General features: G+C 34.5%; 1 long non-coding RNA gene across 1 annotated transcript in view; it reads left to right on the top strand.

Annotated features, from left to right (window-relative positions):
- Positions 1-538: 538 nt before the first annotated feature.
- LOC105498678 (uncharacterized) overlaps positions 539-20,857 on the top strand; it is a 29,666-nt gene continuing 9,347 nt past the window's right edge. The window contains exons 1-2 of the long non-coding RNA XR_011613042.1: positions 539-844; positions 12,064-12,155. This is a non-coding gene — a long non-coding RNA (uncharacterized lncRNA). The remainder of the gene's footprint in view (positions 845-12,063; positions 12,156-20,857) is intronic.

The raw sequence follows: 20,857 nt of genomic DNA on the forward strand, positions 1-20,857 counted from the left end.
TTTTTGGTTTATGTTTTTCTCTGACATTGATTATTCGACTTACATTTGGGCATCACAGAGTGTTCCTTTGCCTCAAGAGCACAGTTTCTAAAATTTATCCTTAAATTTTCCAATGATACTTTTTTAATCTCAAATTTTGTGATTTGGACATATATTCCTATCATGGAACTATATGCTTTAACTCATTTTACAATATTGTGACAAAAAGACTCATGGCTATTTCTTTGTTTTACAGGAGAAAAAAAGTACCCAGAGATTCTACCATAATCTAAATTACCAATCACAATCATGAAAAACACAAAAAAATTCCATTACTATATTTACAAATGTCACACATGGTATGGTTGTATCTAACTGGTTAACAAAATCAAAATATTTCATGAAAATCATATAAGGATAGACTTTCAAATCCTAAGCAAATCTGGTCCACTGCATCCTGTATGAGCTTATGGAGTACCTTGTCTTGAACTTGGTATCTACTTGCTTTATATGTGTTTTCTTAACACGTTTAACCAAATAATATGGAGCAGGGTTGATATCTACATTTTTAAAATCCCACATATCACATTATAAACCATTATATATTCAGTACACATTTGAAGAAATAGTTGTGAAGCTAAATTCAAGGGTAAAATTTGCATATCATGATTTATTTCTAAAATGTTTTCATTTGCTTGTATTAGAACTACTAATAAAAATTTAAAAATGACTAATATGAATTTCTGATACTTTCTTTTTTCTGTACAAAATTGTTTGATAAATTTATTAATGAGCCACGGTGTCCAAAGAGTAGAGCTTCCAAAAGACAAGCAGCAACTAAAGGCCTGGATGATCTACAGTCTAGGTAAGCAATTATAAACAGATACACGTAAATCATTAACATGTGCCTGTGATAGTCACAGATATCTTCATTAAAATACCTTTTTAATGATCAATTTATGTTGTTGGAGACCATATGGAAATATACATGTAAGCACTCAAATAAATTCCTAACTCATTTCCCTTCCAAAGTCAATATTCACATTGCTGCCACATTGCCCATCCTTAACAGCTTTCCTCATTACCGAACATAGATCAGTTGAAAGATTGCTATGTGCAAGGCACTATTTCAGAGTTTAAGGACAATAAAAAGCATGATAAGACATAGTTCTTGCCTTTATTAAAGTAGTTCAATGTTCTATCATTTTCTGGGTAACTCTCAGTTCCTTATCTGTATAATATAATAGAACCCACTTGGCTACCTCATTCATTCATTCATTGATTCAAGTGCTCAAATCATTCTTCATGTTTTTCATAGCACTAGTATGTGAAAGGCACTGTTTTCTCATTCTGAATATAATAGTGGCTAAAATAGGTAAAATCCTTGACATTGTGAAATATACTTAGGTGAATAAAACAGACAATATTCAAATAAGTAAATATAACATACAAGTTTGGACATGGATAAATCTTAGGAGAAGAATAAAGTCAGGCAAAAGGTTAGATATTAAATGCAGAAGAGAGAAAATGTTTCAAAATTAGGGAGGCCTCTCTAAATGATACCTAAAAGAAATGAGGAAGCAAGAAATATGAGGGATATTTCAGGCAGAACAGAAAAATGCAATGGCTCAGAGATTAAAAAAAAAAATGCTCAGCATGGTAGAGTCTTATTGAGAGACAAATGGTAAGTCAGGACAGCAGGAACAGGGGACTGAAAGGGAAAGTGGTGGAAGATGAAACCAGAATCATGAGCAGGGCCAGCTCCCACAGGGCCTAAAGGGCCTTAGTTAGGGACTTGAATCTCAGTCTAAAGGAACTGGAAAGTCACTGGAGGGCTTGGAGAAGAAACGGTTCGTGATTTCATTTATTTTTCTTAAAAGATCACATATGTTGATATGTGTAGAATAAGCCACAGATACTGTATCAGATGGAGTCCCTGCTGGGCACAAATGACACACTCATATTGGCTAGATTGAGAATAACTTAATAATAGGACTGTTCATAAAGATGTAGCCAATTAGCAAACCATAGTGCATTAAACCAAGGCCAGTAACTGGGAGATTTTTACCACTCCTAAAACCAAAGGACAGGGGAATGAAGATGCTAGTGAAATGAGAAGAGAAAGGCTTGTGTGAAGAGGGGTGTCTGGTAGAAATTGAAACCCTGCATTTAGGATCTGGTCAACCTGTGGTCACTCTGCATGGGATGACCCTGGGAATTAATCTCTCCCTTCACACCCCTCCTGGCCCATAACTCTCACTGATGCCCTCCCCCATGCCTGATTGTTGACCAAACCAAATGCAATTTAGAATGCAAGGGAGCCTAATGGTGTGTCCATTCAGGTCAGCCTCAGGAGACACAGGCCAGGGCAAAGAGGTTGATGAATAGATCTGTAGAGGAAAATGGAAGCTATCCAGTATTAGGGCAGAATTGGAGGAAGAAGACCTAGTTTTAAAAACTTGGAAAGTTCCAGGCAAGATATTTTGGTGACTTCAATGAACATGGTAAGAATGCAGATGGTGAGAAATTATGGGACATTTTGGTGGCCACCAAAAGAACTTGTTGTGGATTCTAAATGACAAGGAAAAAGAACAATCAGGGATTGTGGCTGGCTTTTACTTTGAACTACTGGGTGGATGGTGTGCTCTTTGGTGAGATAGGAAAAAAGGAGGTATGGGAATGTATTTTGGTAGGGGAGAAAAACAGAGAAACTCCTCTGAATATTTTAACTTTAAATTAGACATCCAAATGGAGGTTCTGAGCAGGTGGTTGGATATTTTTGTCTGTAGCTCAGAAAGAGATTGGAGTTGGATATGTAAATCTTGAAGTCACAAGCACATAGATAGTATTTAAAACCATGACAATGAGTGTCGATAAAGAAGATAAAGAGTCCAAGGTTGGGACATTCCAACAATTAGGGATTGAGAAGAGGAAAATATCTTGAAATAGAAACTTAGAAGGAGTATACAATTATATGGGAGAAAAACCAGGTCTCAGAGACAGGAGAATAAAGAGATTCAAGAAGAAGAGAAGAGTTTTTAAATGTAAAGAGAACAGTGCCTTAAATATAGCTGGACTGGGAAAAGAAAGTTACCTACTGTGATTATCATAAGAGCTCAGACTTGGATTTAGCTAAATTAATTTGAATCAAATTGCAGGCCCTTATTAGGAGTTTGACCTGGGGCTGCCTTTCTAAGTATCAATTTCTTCAGTCACAGAATAGTGGGGAGTTAAGGGTAAGTTCATTTCTCTTGTATTCTATCAAAGTGCAAATAAGATTATGTGTGTCAGATGAGTTTTATAAATAATTTTCCAAAGAATTCACAAAAAGTACAACTTATTTCTGATTTGAGAATTAAGAAAGAATTTATTATGGAGGTTGCCTTTGAGACAAAAATGAATAAAATCTTGTCAAACAGTTGGGAAAAAAAGAATTTTGAGCATCAGAGAAAAAACATGAACAAAGACCCAGCAATTATGAAATATGGGGCTCATTTAGAAGAATAGCAAGTTACATAATTTTTTCTGGAAATTAGGTGTGGATAGTGGGCCGTGTGTTGGGAAACTAATAAATGACATGCTAAATAATTTGGATTTTATTTTGCAAACAGTAGAAAAACCATTCATGATTCTTGAGTAGGTGATTAAGCTAATCAGAACAGGGCTTTGAAATTTAGTATGCTGTGGTAAGTAGATAGTATTGGAATGAGGAATGGTGGGTATTTAGTTGAATATACAGCTAGGGTTTGGGACATTTTATTCATAAGTCATTCATTTGGCTTAAAAAACATTACTTGTGATACTTAGTACAACCCACTGGGCACACAAATGCATATTAAATGTGCATTTTATGTATGTATTCAATGCAGGCAAGAGAGGATCCTGAGACCAGGCCTCTGCCAGTCTTTTTTGTAGAAGATCCTGATTACCTAATGAAACCAGAATGCCATAAATGCTATCAGTTTTGCATGCCTGGACAAGATAATCAAGAAAAATATATCATACTTGCTTGAGTAGGGTGAAGAGGGTGCTGTGCTACTGTTAGCATGTAGTGAGAGGCAAGGTAATTCATTTTGAAGAGAGTGATAATAATGTTGTTAATTGTCCAAAATCTTTAAGCAGAGAAGCCAAGCCCTTGTCCTTGATATATGGCTGATATGGTAGAATAAAACCACTGATTTGAAAGGCAGTTTTGGTGTGGCCACAGATTAGGAAACATTAGGAAAGTCACTTGTTTTAATATGGGCTGGTTAGCTCATTTGTACAGAAATAATTGAATTAGTGTTCTTATTATAGAGTCTCAAAAAGGATATAAGTTTTTTGAATCGGTGTTTTTCAGTTTTAACCATGGAAGCCTTGTAAAATGTAAAATCTAGAAACATTACTGGCAGGAATACATGGCAAAAACATTATGTTAAATGTTGCTCTAGATATTTCATAAGGCCAGATGGATCAAAGAAAATGCACAGACCTTACATATTGATTTTATATTCTAGCTCTACCATTTATCAGGTGATTAGCTGTGAGTTCCTGACGTAATTTTATGACATTCCATTTTCTCTTCTGTAACATGTATATTAATATTATCTATTCCTTAATATTGTCTTAATGATCAGTTTCATGTACCCAAATTAATCAGTGCAATCAATGTCTGATTCTCACTTGGCTCCTGTAAAAGTTACTAAAGGGCAACCAATATTTTGTTATTATTATTATATTTAGTTGAGTTTAAATTTATTGTTTTCAATCGTGATAGGGGAGATTAAGTATCCATGAATTTTTAAATGTTTATTAAAATATAATTTATATACCATAAAATGCAACCATTTATAGGGTACAGTTCTGTGGATTTTTATTATGGACATAGATTTAAGCAAGTATCACCACAATCTAAGTTTTGGATATCTTCATGATTCAAAAAAAAAAAAAGGACTGGGTTCATTAGCAGTCATTACCACTTCCTCCCAATAACACTCTCCAACCTAGACAACTGCTGTCCTACATTTTGTCTCTACAGATTTTCCTATTCTGGGTATTTCATATAAATTAGATCGTTAAATATGTTGTATATTGCTAGTAGTTTCTCTCACTTAAGATATGTCTTCAAGATTCATCCATGTTGTAGCATGTGTCAGTACTTTATCTTTTTTTATTGCCAAATAATATTCCAACTATGGTTATATCACATTTTTTTTGGCTATTTATCAGTTGATGGACTTTTTTTCTATTTCTTAGCTACTGTAAATAATGTTGCTATGAACTATCACATACAAGTGTTGCATGGACAAATGTCATTATTTCTTTTGGTCACTGACTTAGGAGGGAAATTTCTGATTTATATGATAACTCTGTATTTAACATATTAAAGAACTGTCACACTGCTTTCCAAAGCACCACATGCTTTTACATTTCCACCATCAGTGCATGATAGTTCTGATTTCTCCACATTTTCTCCAACACTTGTTACTTTTTATTACAGCTATCTTAGTGAATATGGATTAGTATTACATTGTGCTTTCAAGTTGCATTTCCTCAGTGACTAATGATTTTCAACAACTTTTCTTGTACTTATAGAGCATTTGAATATCTTCTGTGAAGAAATATCTATTCAAATCCCTTGCCTATTTTTAATTTTTTTAAACTGATTTATCAGAGTACTTTGTATATTCTGAATTCACATCTCTTGCTCACTGTATGATTTGCAAATATTTTCTTTCATTCTATGGGCTCTATTATCACTTTCTTCGTGGTGTTCTTAATACAGAAAAAAAATAAATTTTAAGAGGCCCAATTTGTTTACTTTTTCTAATGTGACTTGTGCTTCTTGTGTTATATTTCAGAAACCATTGCCTATACCAAGGTCATGATTATTTACTCGTATGTTTTCTTCTATGAATATTATAGTTTTGTGATAAATTTAGATAGATAACATATTTTGAATTAACTTTTTACACTATGTAAAATAGAAGTCCAAATTTATTCTTTTGCATATAAATAGCTGCCAGTGCACTATTGAAAAGACTATAATTTCCCCATTGAATTGTCTTGGTACTTTTGTAGATAATGTTGACCATACATGCTAGGGTTTATTTCTGGACTTTCAATTTCATCCCATTGATCTATATGTCTTTCTTTATGCCAGTACCATGCTGCCTTGATTATGGTAGTTTTCTAGTAAGCTATGAAATTAAAAAGTCTGAGTTCTATAACTTTTTTCTTTTGTAATATGTTTTAACTATTCTGGGTTCCTTAAATTTCTATATGAATTTTAGGATAAACTTGTCTATTTCCACCCTGCCAACCCCCAAAACAAACATAAATTTGGCTGGGATTTTGAAATAGTTTGTATTGAATCTGTAAATAACCTGGGGATTATTAGTAGCTTAATATTAAATTTCCCAATTCATGCACATGTAACATCTTTCTATCTAATCTTTAATTTTTTTCAACAGTGTTTTGTAATTTTCAGTGTGTAAGTTTGTACATCTTTTACCTAATTTATTCCTGGATTTTTTTAATGCTATTGACATGTAACTTTTTTCTGATTTTATTTTTGAATTGTTGATTGCTAGTGAATACATGAATTTTGTACATTTATCTAGTATCCCACAAAATTGCTGAACTTCTTTATCGTGTAGCTTTTCTTTGCATGTAATGTCATTGATTTGAATATTGGGGAGTACTACTCATACAATTGGTTGAGACATTAGAAAAATTTGTGACAAATAATACTCATAATTTAAATTTTTGGTATAATTCATTAGTAAAGACATCTGGTTCTGAATTTTTCTTTGTAGGGAGTATTTCAATTACTAATTCAATCATTTTGCTTGTTATAGGTCTTCTTTAGATTTTCTGTTTAACCTTGAATTAGTTTTCATAGTATTTCTTTCCGAGAATTCTTTCTTCTAAGTTACTTAATTTTTGTCATACAGTTTTTCGTGCTCTTATAATTTGTAAAATATTTCTGTAAGATTGTTCATTATGTCCCTTTTTCATTTTGGATTTCAATAGTTGCATCTTTTCTCTTTTAGTCTTGATTAGTCTAGCTAAAGATTTGTTAACTTTGTCGATCCTTTAAAATAATCAACTTATAGTTTTATTGATTTTTCTCTGTTATCTTTTTATTCTTTATTTTATTCATTTCCACTCTATTTTTTATTATTTTCTTCCTTCTGTCTGCTTTGGGGGGACAATATTGTACTTATTTTTCTAGTTTTTTAAATTAGAAGGTTGGGTTATTGATAGGGGACATTTTTTAAAAATATAAGTGGTAAGAGCTACAAATTTCCCTCTACACACACTTTTACTTGCATCTAATCATGTTCATAGGTTATTTTTTTTTTTTGTTTTTTTATTCTCAAAGTATTTTCTAGTTTTCCTTGTGATTTCTTTTTTGATCAATTGCTTATTTGGTGGCATCTGGTTTAATTTCCATATATTTATAAAATTTAAAATTTTCCCCTGTTGTTAATTTCTGTTGAAATACCTGTGATCAGAAAACATAACTTTTATTATTTCAAACCATTAAATTAATTGAAGTTTGTTTTATGGCATAACATAGGGCCAATGTGCTAGACAATGGTTCATGTACATTTGAGAAGAATGTGTATTCTGTTACTGGGCAGAGTATTCTATAGATGCCTCTTAGGTATAGTTATAGTATTCTTCGAGTCTTCTATATTTGGTCAGCTGTTTTATCCATTACTGAAAGTATAGTATTGAATTCCCCAACTATTATTTATAAATTGTCTCTGTCTCCCTTTAATGTTATGTGTTATGCTTAATGTATTTTGGAGCCATAATCTTTTTATCATTATAAAATGTCTTTCTTTATCTGTAGTAACACTTTTTGTTTTAAAGTCAATTTTGTCTGAATTAGTATATCCACTCCAGCTCTCTTTTGGTTACTACTTAGCATGTTTTCCCATTCTTTCTCTTTAAACTATCTATGCCTTTTAATCTAAAGACTGTCGCTTGGATAGTTAGATCACGTTATTTGTTTCCCCATTCTGCCAATATTTGCCTTTTGGTTAGAGTACTTAATTCATTGAGATTTAATGTAATTATAGAAATGATGTTATTTACATCTACCATTTTTCTATTGGTGTTCTATATGCCTTATGTAGCTTTTTCCCTCTATTTATCAATTATTGCCATATTTTGTGTTAGTTTTTTTTTTATGTATCATTGAAATTTCTGTGTGCTTTTTAACCTTCTGTTTTCTTTGAGCAACCACCTCAGTGGCTGATTTGTGGCTTATAATTAATATTTGATTTAAAACAATACAGTATATAGGTACTAACTTAATTTCAACAACATGGAAAACTTTGACCCAAAAGAACCTTGTTTTCTCCTCCTTCCTTGTGGTATTATTGTCCTACAAAGTACATCTTTAGACATCACAAGCCTATCAAAAAAGTGTTATAATTATTGCTTTATGTCTTTTTTAAAAACAGATATAAGGAAAGAATTACAAACAAAAGTTTGTACTGTATTTCTGTATTTACCTACATAGTCACCTTTTAACAGTATTCTTTATTTCTTTGCCTGAATTTAGGTGGTCGACTAGTTTCCTTATATTTCAACATGGTATTCATGCAAATCTGATAGTGATACATTCTCTTAAGTTGTTGTTAATCTGGAAATGTCTTTATTTTCCCTTAATTTTAGAACGAGAGTTTTGGTGACTGTGATAGTATTTGTGGAAATTCTCTTTCTTTCGACATTTTGAAGATGTTATTCCATTGTCTTTGTGCTTTCATGGTTTTGGATGAGAAATCAGTTGTTAATCTTAGTGAGACCTCTGCATGATAGTCTTCTTTTACTGCTTTCCTGTCTTTCTGTTTGTATTTGGATTTTTTCAATTTGAACATCATGTGTCTAGGCATGAATCTCTTTTAGTTTATCCTATTTAGGGATCACTGAGCATCTTGAAAGTGTATATTCACATCTTTAATCAAATTTGGAAAAAAAAATTGATCCCTCATTTCTTCAAATATTCTTTCTGTGAATTTCTTTCTCTTCTGTTTTCCTGAAACTACTAGAAAACATGTGTATGTTGGCATACTCAATGTCACACATTTCTCTGAGGCTTTATTCAAGATTTTTATACTTTTGCTTTTGGTTCCTTAGACTGGATTATCTCTATTAAACCATTTTCAAGTTCACTGATTCTTTCTCAGTGTTATTGGGCATTTCTATTTACATTTCAGTTATTGTAATTTTTAATTCCAAAATGTCTTTTTGATTCTATTTTATAATTTGTCCATATTAATATTCTCTGATGAAAAATTGTTATTATATTTTCTTTACATCATATTTTTTTTGAGACAGAGCCTTACTCTGTTGCTCAGGCTGGAGTACAGTGGTGCAATCTCATCTTGCTGCAACCTCTGCCTCCTGGCTTCAAGCAATTCTCCTGCCTCGGCCTCCCAAGTAGCTGGGATTACAAGCGTGTGTCACCATACCTGGCTAATTTTTGTATTTTTAGTAGAGACAGGGTTTCATCATGTTGGCCAGGGTGGTCTCAAACTCCTGATCTCAGGTTATCTACCCACCTTGACCCCCCAAAGTGCTGGGATTACAGACATGAGCCACCATTTCTGTCCTTTACTTCTTTAAATATGGTATTTTTTACTTCTTTGATCATATTCCTAGCAGCTGATTTAAAACCGTGATTACTACACCTAAATCTGAATCCCCTCATGGACATTTTTCATTTACTGTTTTTATTTCTTTTGTATGTGTCATGCTTTCCTATTTCTTTGCACTTCTTATATTTTCACGCTGCAAAACGACATTTTAGATAATACATTGTAACTATTTTGGTATCTGATCTTTTCTTATCCCCCAAAGTTTGTTGTTGTTAAAGAATTTTATGTTGTTGTTGTTCTGTTGTTGCTGCTTATTTGTTCAACGGTTTTCTTGGATTAATTCTGTAGATTCAGTATTTAATGTAATATGCAGCCACCAAACTCTATTAGATTATTTTTAGGTGTTATTTTTATCTTAAGTCTAGCTTCCTAGTGATCAGCCCAAGGTTACTATAATTTAAGAGTCTGTGAGTGATTGTTCAGAAGATTTCCTAAAAGACTTTGCTTTTGTATCTCTCTCCTGTCAAAAGGATCTATGTGAAAAGGCATGCCTTCAAGCTTCAGGTAGTTCACAATACAGTTTTAACTTTCACTTTCTGCTTGCATGAGACCTCAGTATCAACAAGAGATTTGTGGGAATTTCTAGTTTCTGAAGTCTTTCCTAAACAGGCACATAGATCCCTAGGAATATGTGGGAGTTTTTCAAAGTTCCCTATGGTTATATAGCTCTCTTTTATTCCCTTTTAAATTCCTGGCAAAGCTCTTGTTTGATCTACCAGAATTCATAGCCTTTGACAGTTGTGATATTGCCAGTAAACTTTTATGATTTTGGCATGTCCTGTGTATAGGGAATTCCCCGCACCTTTTTACAGACATTTGACTCAAATCAAATAACCATCACTCTAGAATAGGGAATTTTCAGAGAGCAGCAAATTTAGGAAAATATTAAAAGTACTTCTGGAAATGGTGCTTTTAACACAGTTCCAAAATGGCTCAGTCTTTCCTCTTGCTAAAACACAACTGGCTAAAAGGCAGCTTTTTATGTTTCCATGTTACCATGATAGAGAAAGAGGAAGTTAAAACATCATAGACTGCTGTCTTATTAAGGTTCGGTAGTTTCTCTTCCATGGGCAATGTCCAGTTTGTTACTTGGCTTTGGCCAATTTATAGAGTTCTGAAATGATTAAATTTAGGTTTTTTTCCCAGTATTTTTATTATTTTTGTGGGAAAGCCATGCCTGAGGTCTTCATTTCAACATTCTTGAAGTTGATTTTTTGTGATTTATTTGTAAAAGTCTATTCCTGTATTCTTAGTAATGTTCTCATTGTTATTTTTATATCTACCTGAACATGACAGAATCAGTTTATTAAAGTTGTGAGATTACATATTTACACATATATATACTATATATGTATATATGTGTGTGTGTATTTGTGTATTTTCAAACCTAGAATATTATTATAATACTATTGCCATAATAGAATTTGAAAGAAATAAAAGAAAAAATTATCATACTTTTAAGTAGTGTGCTTGTATCTACCTTGTCACACTAACAAAGTTACAAATGATATGTATAAGAGAAGAAAAAGTACAGCAGATTTATCCTAAGTATATGAGCTGGTGCTTCATCTAGAATTCCTGTAGAATAGGGGCTATATAATACTAATTAGACATGATCTGGAAGCAGGTTGTTTGGTAGCCCTGAAGGGACTCTCCTTGTTACAGCAGCCACATGCACATTAGACTACTCAAGATATAATTTTCTTTCCAGCAAATATAAAATGACAGAGGAGTAGCGGACACTCCATCTCCCCTCTGGGCCCTAAATGGTACTTATCTAATGGTCTCTTATAAATGCATATTAACACGTGATTAATATAGGGTTCACTTTAAACTGTAGATCCCATCTTCATATTTATGGAAATTATGTAAACCAGCATATTTTCTTATTATGACTATATTGGTAACTATAAAACAAAATTGAAATATGCTTTATTAACAAAGTTTTCTATTTTGATACTTACTGTGTTGCTTCCATTATGTGAGACTATTAAGTCTTCCTGCGGGTTAACTTGATTTTAGCAAACATTTAAAACATAAAATCATGACCAAGTGCTAAATATTTTATGGTCTACACTGACTCACACTTTCCTGGTACAAAATTTGAGAATGTTTACCCCCGAAAACTTGGTTGACCAAGCATAGTTACATAAAATTGGTAAGACTTCTTATAAACCAACTGTCCATAAACATAATTCACTCATTACTAAAAAAAAATCTTATTAATTATAAAAGATGAAGAAATAAAAGCTAGAAGGGACCATCAGCATATACCTATTAAAGTCCATAGATATAGATGTCCTAAAGTGGTAAGACAAGAAATCAATGTCAGAAATTAATTAAATATATTCATATTATAAAATATATTCTTAGACTTAATCGAATTAGGCATCTGGTTTTCTTTAAGGAAGTTTCTTTTCATATACAGGTTAAGGATGGCTTGGCTATGCCTTGAAGAAGACTCACAGCCAACGTGGACTATTTCTTAACAACCTCTGTCAAAATCCCTCTGGACAATGGGTAAGTCTTAGCTATGACATACACTTTCCTCTAATTTTTTATAAAAATTATGTAGTTGTAACTTGACTATTTTTAAAAGTAGTCCTAATTATCTTTCCCAAATTCTACTTTTATCACTCCTCTGAATGACATTTCGCGTTTTCTAACTTACCAGGATCTATATTTTTTAGGGGTACTTTTTACTTATCTTTTACTGTGTTACACCTCTGTGTCAGTTAAGATTATAAGTTATTCTGATTATAAGTTATAATCAGTTACAATTATAAGTATATTCTGTTAATATACAGAATTTGAATTACTTAAAACTGTAGATGTATATTTCTCCCTTTATGTTACACATCCATTGTAAGTGAGCAGAAGGATCTACTCAGTAATTGTTCAAAGATCAAGGCTGATTAATCAGAGGGTAGCTTGAGTCCCATTAGTTACAGTACCAAATGAAAAAAGAGATCACTGGAGTGTCTTGCAGAGGCTACCAAATACTGAACTGAAAAGAAACACACACCATTTTCACTTTCAGCTCTTTGTACAAAACCAGTTACTTGGGCTCAACTACTCATGAATATGGAGGGGGAGATGGTAAATAAGTGCAATTCTACGATACACTTTCAAAAGTATAGAGCTTGAAATATTTAGGGAGAAGGAAGAAATATTTGTATAAACCAGAGTCTCTTTACAACTTTAATACATGCAAGCATCAGTCTGGAGAAAAAGCTAGGTCACTTAGAAAAAAAAAGTTACTCAGAAAATGGGAAAATTTTAATTTAGTAAATTACTTGTAAGTCTTCTGTGTTTTTATTATGTTCTTGTTTTCTCAATTCTTAGATAAGATTATTACCTATTATTAAAGGCTATTTGAATTTTATGCAATATATTCTTAGACTTTCAGGTGAAAATATGACAGGGGAGCACTGTTTTGAGTTCAAATGAGAGTATCTGCATAATTTAACTTACAGAATTGCAATGCTTAAGAGAATATCAGTGGTGGGCAGGAAAAAAAGTATACCAAATCAAGTTAACCCATTTATGCTTGAAGTTGCAATTTGTTTGAGTTTTTGCAATGAGACCTTGGTGATGACCTTAAGCAGCAGGATGTAAATAAGTCCCACATGCCTAGTGATCCAATAATGGAACGCTAGGCATGAATGTGTTTAAAGAAGAAAAAAAATTAAAATTATTCTGGGAACATAAGACAGTCCCAAAAGGAATTTGGTTGTCTAATAAATGAAGGTGTTTTGGAAAAAGGAAAGGTCATTAAGTCTAGTTTTGGTCAAAGAAAAAATAATGTAAGAGATGATTTGCAATCACTTTTATACATGCAACACAGTAAAATTCTACAATAGTGCATATATTTATTACATTATTATAGGCCAACAATCATATTCTCATCAAGTTTTTTGAATAGCATAGTGTATTATAAATTTGGTGTGATAGGATTATTTAAGTCTTAAAATACAACATCATACTGAAGAAATTGTGTTCGTCATCATACAGGTTTATGAGCAGATTGAAGATGATTTTCCTGTTTTCAATATTCCAGCCACTCTATTCAAATTTCAAGATGATTTTCTTATTCTTACCCAACTCAACCACTCTATCTAAAGCTTTAGAGAGAAAAGCATCTTATAGTCAGTACCTGAAGATATCTACACAATGTAGTATAGCGGGTGTTTAATATACTATATAATATATAAATTTCCCAATTATGTTATGCTTAATCATTTTGGAGATACTTTTTTATTATGTACAACACGAAACTCTATATAGTAGCAGAAGAAATAGTGAGGAAAGCAAAAAAAATTTAAAGTTTATATTTTCATGTCAACTTGTCCGTGCAATGACTAATCATAATGGAGAATCACTTCCAATTATTTTGAGAAATCTCCTTTACCTTTATAATCATAGCAACATTATCACCCCATAACAGGAAATAATTTCCATTTTTGTGCCTATGAGGATAAGGATTACAAAGTGGTGAGACAGGAGAGTTTTTCTCAGCTTTGACCTTGACAGTTCTAAGCAGAACTATTGGATTGGAAATGTGGATGTAAATAATGCTATGCTATTATCACTGCTGATCTGAGAGTTTAAAATGCAGCACTTGTTGCTCTCTTAGCTTCCTATTAGACTAATATTTGTGGCCTATCCAAAGCCATGGGAAACATACTTGCTAATAGTATATGAAATTTTCCTCTAGAAATCTGCTTAATGTTGAGGCACCGGATTCTGTTTACACATGAGCAGTTGGCTTATTCAATAAAAAGATGACAAATTACCTTATGGAGCTTTCATAGGAAGTCTGCAATAATTTGTCATTTAATTAGCTTGTGGTTTCTACTGTAGTCAGGCAATTGTAGTAAAATTATGGTGTATGATACTATAGAGACATGAGCATGGTGCCATGGAATGTAGATAACTAGACAGTAGGAAGACTGCAAGGCTAGTACACTATGATATGTACACACAATCCTGATTCATCAGTCTGCTTCCCACAGTAAGCAAACAGAACCCTCAAAATGTGAAATTTTACTTTCAAATATACTAGTTTTAAAAGGAGGGTATGGGGTAACCACAGGACTGGCCAATGTGCAGTGTGACGTAAGCCTTTCATCCCCGGCCCTATGAAGAGGATGGACCTGAATAGAGTTAGCAGCCTGGAGAGAAATTTTGAACTTAGGTTGAGGGGGAAAGCCAAGCTGAGGCAAACTTTATGGGACAGAGGCAGAGAATAAAGGCCCTGACCTCATTCTCTTCAGTCTCTCCAAACTTCTAACAACAACTACCACCCCCAGATCCCCAATCTTGGAAGAACTTATTGGGACCTGATGGATACATGCAAACACACAAATGCATACATAAAGACACATGTAATAATACGATCTCTCTCTCTCTCTCTCTTTCTCTCTCCTCTTTATTACACATTTGTGTGAGTAAGTTCTGGTGCAGCAAAAATGCAAACTAGGACAAGTCACAATTTCTCTAGTTTCTGCAACTGTAAATAAGAATAACCACACTCAGTTCACTGAAAGTTTGAGAGCTTAATGACATGTGTAGGAAATATGAAATTTTATTTTAAAAGTAAATTACATATATAATTATATATAAAAATTACGTATAATATGATATTTACCTAGAATGCATAATGCAATGAAGGTTACATAAACAGATGTTCAGAATGGATAAGCAGTCTCTGTGAAACAGGTAATCCAATGAGATAGCTTACATTCCATTGTGCTGCTTAGATTGACCAACATAGTGCATGAATATAGTGCTTACTCCATAACTGCTGAGTGATTTTATTCCTCACATCATTTTAAGCTACACTTCCTTATTTCCTTCCCTACTCCCTAATATTTCTGTATTAGTACAAAATGCTAACCAATTGTGCCAGTGGAGCTCCAAACTTCAGTATTTCCTAAGGCTAGTTCTAAACTTTACTATGGCTTCCTGTACTTGGCAAACTCTTTTTATCATATTTCAACTGTGTCTTGGCCAATGAGAATGCAGGGATCAAGGGCATGCATTGAGAATTTGAAGACAAAGACCATGGTCTTCACTTCAAGGAATTTGAATCCTATCAGAGGAGACAAACAAGTGAATACACCCTTTAAATAATTCAGTAACTAGGCTTCTAGGGTGGGAAGCAGAATACTATTTCTTAAAAGGTGAAACACTAGAGTCAGATTGCTTGAATTTGACTCCTGGCCCAAAGCAAAACTATAAGGATTTGGGATAAATTACTTGATCACTCCATGCTTGAATTTTTTCATCTTTAAAATGGGAATATTAAATGCACAGTGTGCAATTAGGTATTAGTCAGTTCTTGCCCAGCTATAAAGAAATATCTGTGAGTGGGTAATTTATAAAGAAAAGAGGTTTAATAGGCTCATGGTTCTGCAGGCTGTAAAGGAAGCATGGTGGCAACTGCTTCTCTTCTGGGGAGGCCTCAGGAAACTTACAATTATGGTGGAAGGGGAAGGGGAAGAGGGCAAGTCTTACATGGCTGGAGCAGTAGCAGGAGCAAGAGGGGGGAGGTGCTACACACTTTTAATCAACCAGATCTCACAAGAGCTCATTATTCTGATGACAACATTAAGAAGGATGGTGTTAAACTGTGAGAAACTGCCCCCTGATACAATCACTTCCCACCAATGCCCTCCTCCAACACTGGGGATTAAAAGTCAGCATGAAATTTGGTGCGGACACAGATTCCAACCATATCAGATTACTACTACAGCTATTATTAGTACAGTACTATAATCTGAAAGTATTATTACTATTGCAGAATGGCAATTATAATGATAATAATGAAAGTGGCAAAATACGGTATAAGAGGACAGAGAAGTAGAGTCTTAGAAATTTGAAAGCAAACTGATAGGCACTCTAAAGATTGGAGAAAATTCAAAAGACGACAAGTAAAAGGACATAGGGAAGAGATAGGCTATTGTGGGAGCAGCAAGTAATTTTTCAGAGATAAATGGAAAGGTACTAGTGCAGCTATGCAATGCAGGAAAAGGCTGGAGAGGCAAGGAGAAAACAGACTATGAACGATATCTTGTGTCGCGTTAAAAGGCGTAAATTTGATCCTGAAAACTAAGGCTGTTGTGGGAAGACTTTCAGGAAATCAGAGACATGAATTGTCCTACCTTTTAGACAGATCACTTGACAATTGTGCCACAAACAGACTTTAAAAGAATGAAACTAAAAGTTAGGTTGGTTAGAAGTCTCTTTAGAAAGTCAAATATAACTGTGAAAAAGCCAATGAAGGGAATAGAAAGCTTAGGGCAGAAATGATAAACAGAATTATGGGAATTGGAGAGAAAAGGGAGAAATTCAGGTCCTCAGATATGATTTGCACAATAGTATGATTGGTGGTTTTAACAGGAAGGAGACTGTAAGAGGTGTATTTAATTTAAAGTACAATCACAGTCAATTAAAAAGACTTTGAGGTTCCATAGAGATACAGTGAGATGTGGGTAGTTGACTAGGTTCACATGTGTGAGCTCTATAGAGCATACAGGTAAAGACAGACCATGCTGGAACTTTGGTGAAGACACACATTTAAGATATCAGGTGAGATATTAAGGAGGAACTGTTACAGATATGAAAGAGAGAGAACAAGGGAAGGCTTCAAGAGTTTCCAAAAAGGAAGGTGGATAAGAACGTCATATGGATCAAGTAAGATACGGATAAAAACACATTTTTTTAAATTATACTTTAAGTTCTAGGGTACATGTGCACAACATGCAGGTTTGTTACATATGTATACTTGTGCCATGTTGGTGTGTTGCACTCATCAACTCGTCAGCACCTGTCAACTCGTTATTTACATCAGGTATAACTCCCAATGCAATCCCTCCCCCCTCCCCCCTCCCCATGACAGGCCCCGGTGTGTGATGTTCCCCTTCCTGAGTCCAAGTGATCTCATTGTTCAGTTCCCACCTATGAGTGAGAACATGCGGTGTTTGGTTTTCTGTTCTTGCAATAGTTTGCTAAGAATGATGGTTTCCAGCTGCATCCATGTCCCTACAAAGGACACAAACTCATCCTTTTTGATGGCTGCATAGTATTCCATGGTGTATATGTGCCACATTTTCTTAATCCAATCTGTCACTGATGGACATTTGGGTTGATTCCAAGTCTTTGCTATTGTGAATAGTGCCACAATAAACATACGGGTGCATATGTCTTTATAGCAGCATGATTTATAATCCTTTGGGTATATACCCAGTAATGGGATGGCTGGGTCATATGGTATTTCTAGTTCTAGATCCTTGAAGAATCACCATACTGTTTTCCACAATGGTTGAACCAGTTTACAATCCCACCAACAGTGTAAAAGTGTTCCTATTTCTCCACATCCTCTCCAGCACCTGTTGTTTCCTGACTTTTTAATGATCACCATTCTAACTGGTGTGAGATGGTATCTCACTGTGGTTTTGATTGGCATTTCTCTGATGGCCAGTGATGATGAGCAGTTTTTCATGTGTCTGTTGGCTGTATGCATGTCTTCTTTTGAGAAGTGTCTGTTCATGTCCTTTGCCCACTTTTTGATGGGGTTGTTTGTTTTTTTCTTGTAAATTTGTTTGAGTTCTTTGTAGGTTCTGGATATTAGCCCTTTGTCAGATGAGTAGATTGCAAAAATTTTCTCCCATTCTGTAGGTTGCCTGTTCACTCTGATGGTAGTTTCTTTTGCTGTGCAGAAGCTCTGTAGTTTAATTAGATCCCATTTGTCAATTTTGGCTTTTGTTGCCGTTGCTTTTGCTGTTTTAGACATGAAGTCCTTGCCCATGCCTATGTCCTGAATGGTATTACCTAGGTTTTCTTCTAGAGTTTTTATGGTATTAGGTCTAACATTTAAGTCTCTAATCCATCTTGAATTAATTTTCGTATAAGGAGTAAGGAAAGGATCCAGTTTCAGCTTTCTACTTATGGCTAGCCAATTTTCCCAGCACCATTTATTAAATAGGGAATCCTTTCCACATTTCTTGTTTCTCTCAGGTTTGTCAAAGATCAGATGGCTGTAGATGTGTGGTATTATTTCTGAGGAATCTGTTCTGTTCCATTGGTCTATATCTCTGTTATGGTAACAGTACCATGCTGTTTTGGTTACTGTAGCCTTGTAGTATAGTTTGAAGTCAGGTAGCGTGATGCCTCCAGCTTTGTTCTGTTGATTTAGGATTGTCTTGGCAATGCTGGCTCTTTTTTGGTTCCATACAAACTTTAAAGCAGTTTTTTCCAATTCTGTGGAGAAAGTCATTGGTAGCTTGATGGGAATGGCATTGAATCTATAAATTACCTTGGGCAGTATGGCCATTTTCACGATATTGATTCTTCCTATCCATGAGCATGGTATGTTCTTCCATTTGTTTATGTCTTTTTTGATTTCACTGAGCAGTGGTTTGTAGTTCTCCTTGAAGAGGTCCTTTACATCCTTTGTAAGTTGGATTCCTAGGTATTTTATTTTCTTTGAAGCAGTTGTGAATGGAAGTTCATTCGTGATTTGGCTCTCTGTTTGTCTGTTACTGGTGTATAAGAATGCTTGTGATTTTTGCACATTAACTTTGTATCCTGAGACTTTGCTGAAGTTGCTTAACAGCTTAAGGAGATTTTGGGCTGAGATGATAGGGTTTTCTAAATATACAATCATGTCATCTGCAAACAGGGACAATTTGACCTCTTCTTTTCCTAACTGAATACCCTTTATTTCTTTCTCTTGCCTGATTGCCCTAGCCAGAACTTCCAACACTATGTTGAATAGGAGTGGTGAGAGAGGGCATCCCTGTCTTGTGCCAGTTTTCAAAGGGAATGCTTCCAGTTTTTGTCCATTCAGTATGATATTGGCTGTGGGTTTGTCATAAATAGCTCTTATTATTTTGAGATATGTTCCATCAATACCGAATTTACTGAGAGTTTTTAGCATGAAGGGCTGTTGAATTTTGTCAAAGGCCTTTTCTGCATCTATTGAGATAATGATGTGGTTTTTGTCTTTGGTTCGCTTTATATGCTGGATTATGTTTATTGATTTGCGTATGTTGAACCAGCCTTGCATCCCAGGGATGAAGCCCACTTGATCATGGTGGATAAGCTTTTTGATGTGCTGCTGGATTGGGTTTGCCAGTATTTTATTGAGTATTTTTGCATCGATGTTCATCGGGGATATTGGTCTAAAATTCTCTTTTTTTGTTGTGTCTCTGCCAGGCTTTGGTATCAGGATGATGTTGGCCTCGTAAAATGAGTTAGGGAGGATTCCCTCTTTTTCTATTGATTGGAATAGTTTCAGAAGGAATGGTACCAGCTCCTCCTTTTACCTCCGGTAGAATTCAGCTGTGAATCCATCTGGTCCTGGACTTTTTTTGGTTGGTAGGCTATTAATTATTGCCTCAATTTCAGAGCCTGCTATTGGTCTATTCAGGCATTCAACTTCTTCCTGGTTTAGTCTTGGGAGAGTGTAAGTGTCCAGGAAATTATCCATTTCTTCTAGGTTTTCTAATTTATTTGTGTAGAGTTGTTTATAGTATTCTCTGATGGTAGTTTATATTTCTGTGGGGTCGGTGGTGATATCCCCTTTATCATTTTTTATTGTGTCTAAGAATAAAAACACATTTCTAAGCATGAGAGTATGTCCTCAGAGCTAGAAACTGAATTTTCCTATTTCCAAGGAGAAAGGCGTCAGGGAGAAATATCTTGTCCTTGTGAGGATATCCCTTGGACCTCCAAATGCACTGTGGAGGGATTCAGGGGTGGAAATCATAAAATTTTTCTATTTATTTAAAGCTAATTTATCTCAAGAAAACCATTTTTTGAGCTGGGCACAATGGCTTACACCTGTTAGCCCAGCATTTTGGGAGGCCGAGGCAGGCAGACCACTTAAGGTCAGGAGTTTGAGACCAGTGTGGTCAATATGGTAAAACCCTATCTCTACTAAAAATACAAAAGTTAGCCAGACGTGGTGGCAGGCGCCTATAATCCCAGCGACTTGGAAGGCTGAGGCAGGAGAATCACTTGAACCCAGGAGGCAGAGGTTGCAGAGGTTGCAGTGAGCCAAGACTGCACCACTCCACTCCAGCCTGGGAGACAGAGCAAGAATCTGTTTAAAAAAATAAATAAATAAAACTTTTGATCTCATACTTGGAGCAGTAAGAATAAAATGCTATAACAACTTGTCTTATTTAATGTATATGGTTAAAGTAAAACAAAAC

Source organism: Macaca nemestrina, chromosome 14 (genome assembly GCF_043159975.1).
Source record: "Macaca nemestrina isolate mMacNem1 chromosome 14, mMacNem.hap1, whole genome shotgun sequence".
NCBI lineage: Eukaryota > Metazoa > Chordata > Mammalia > Primates > Cercopithecidae > Macaca > Macaca nemestrina.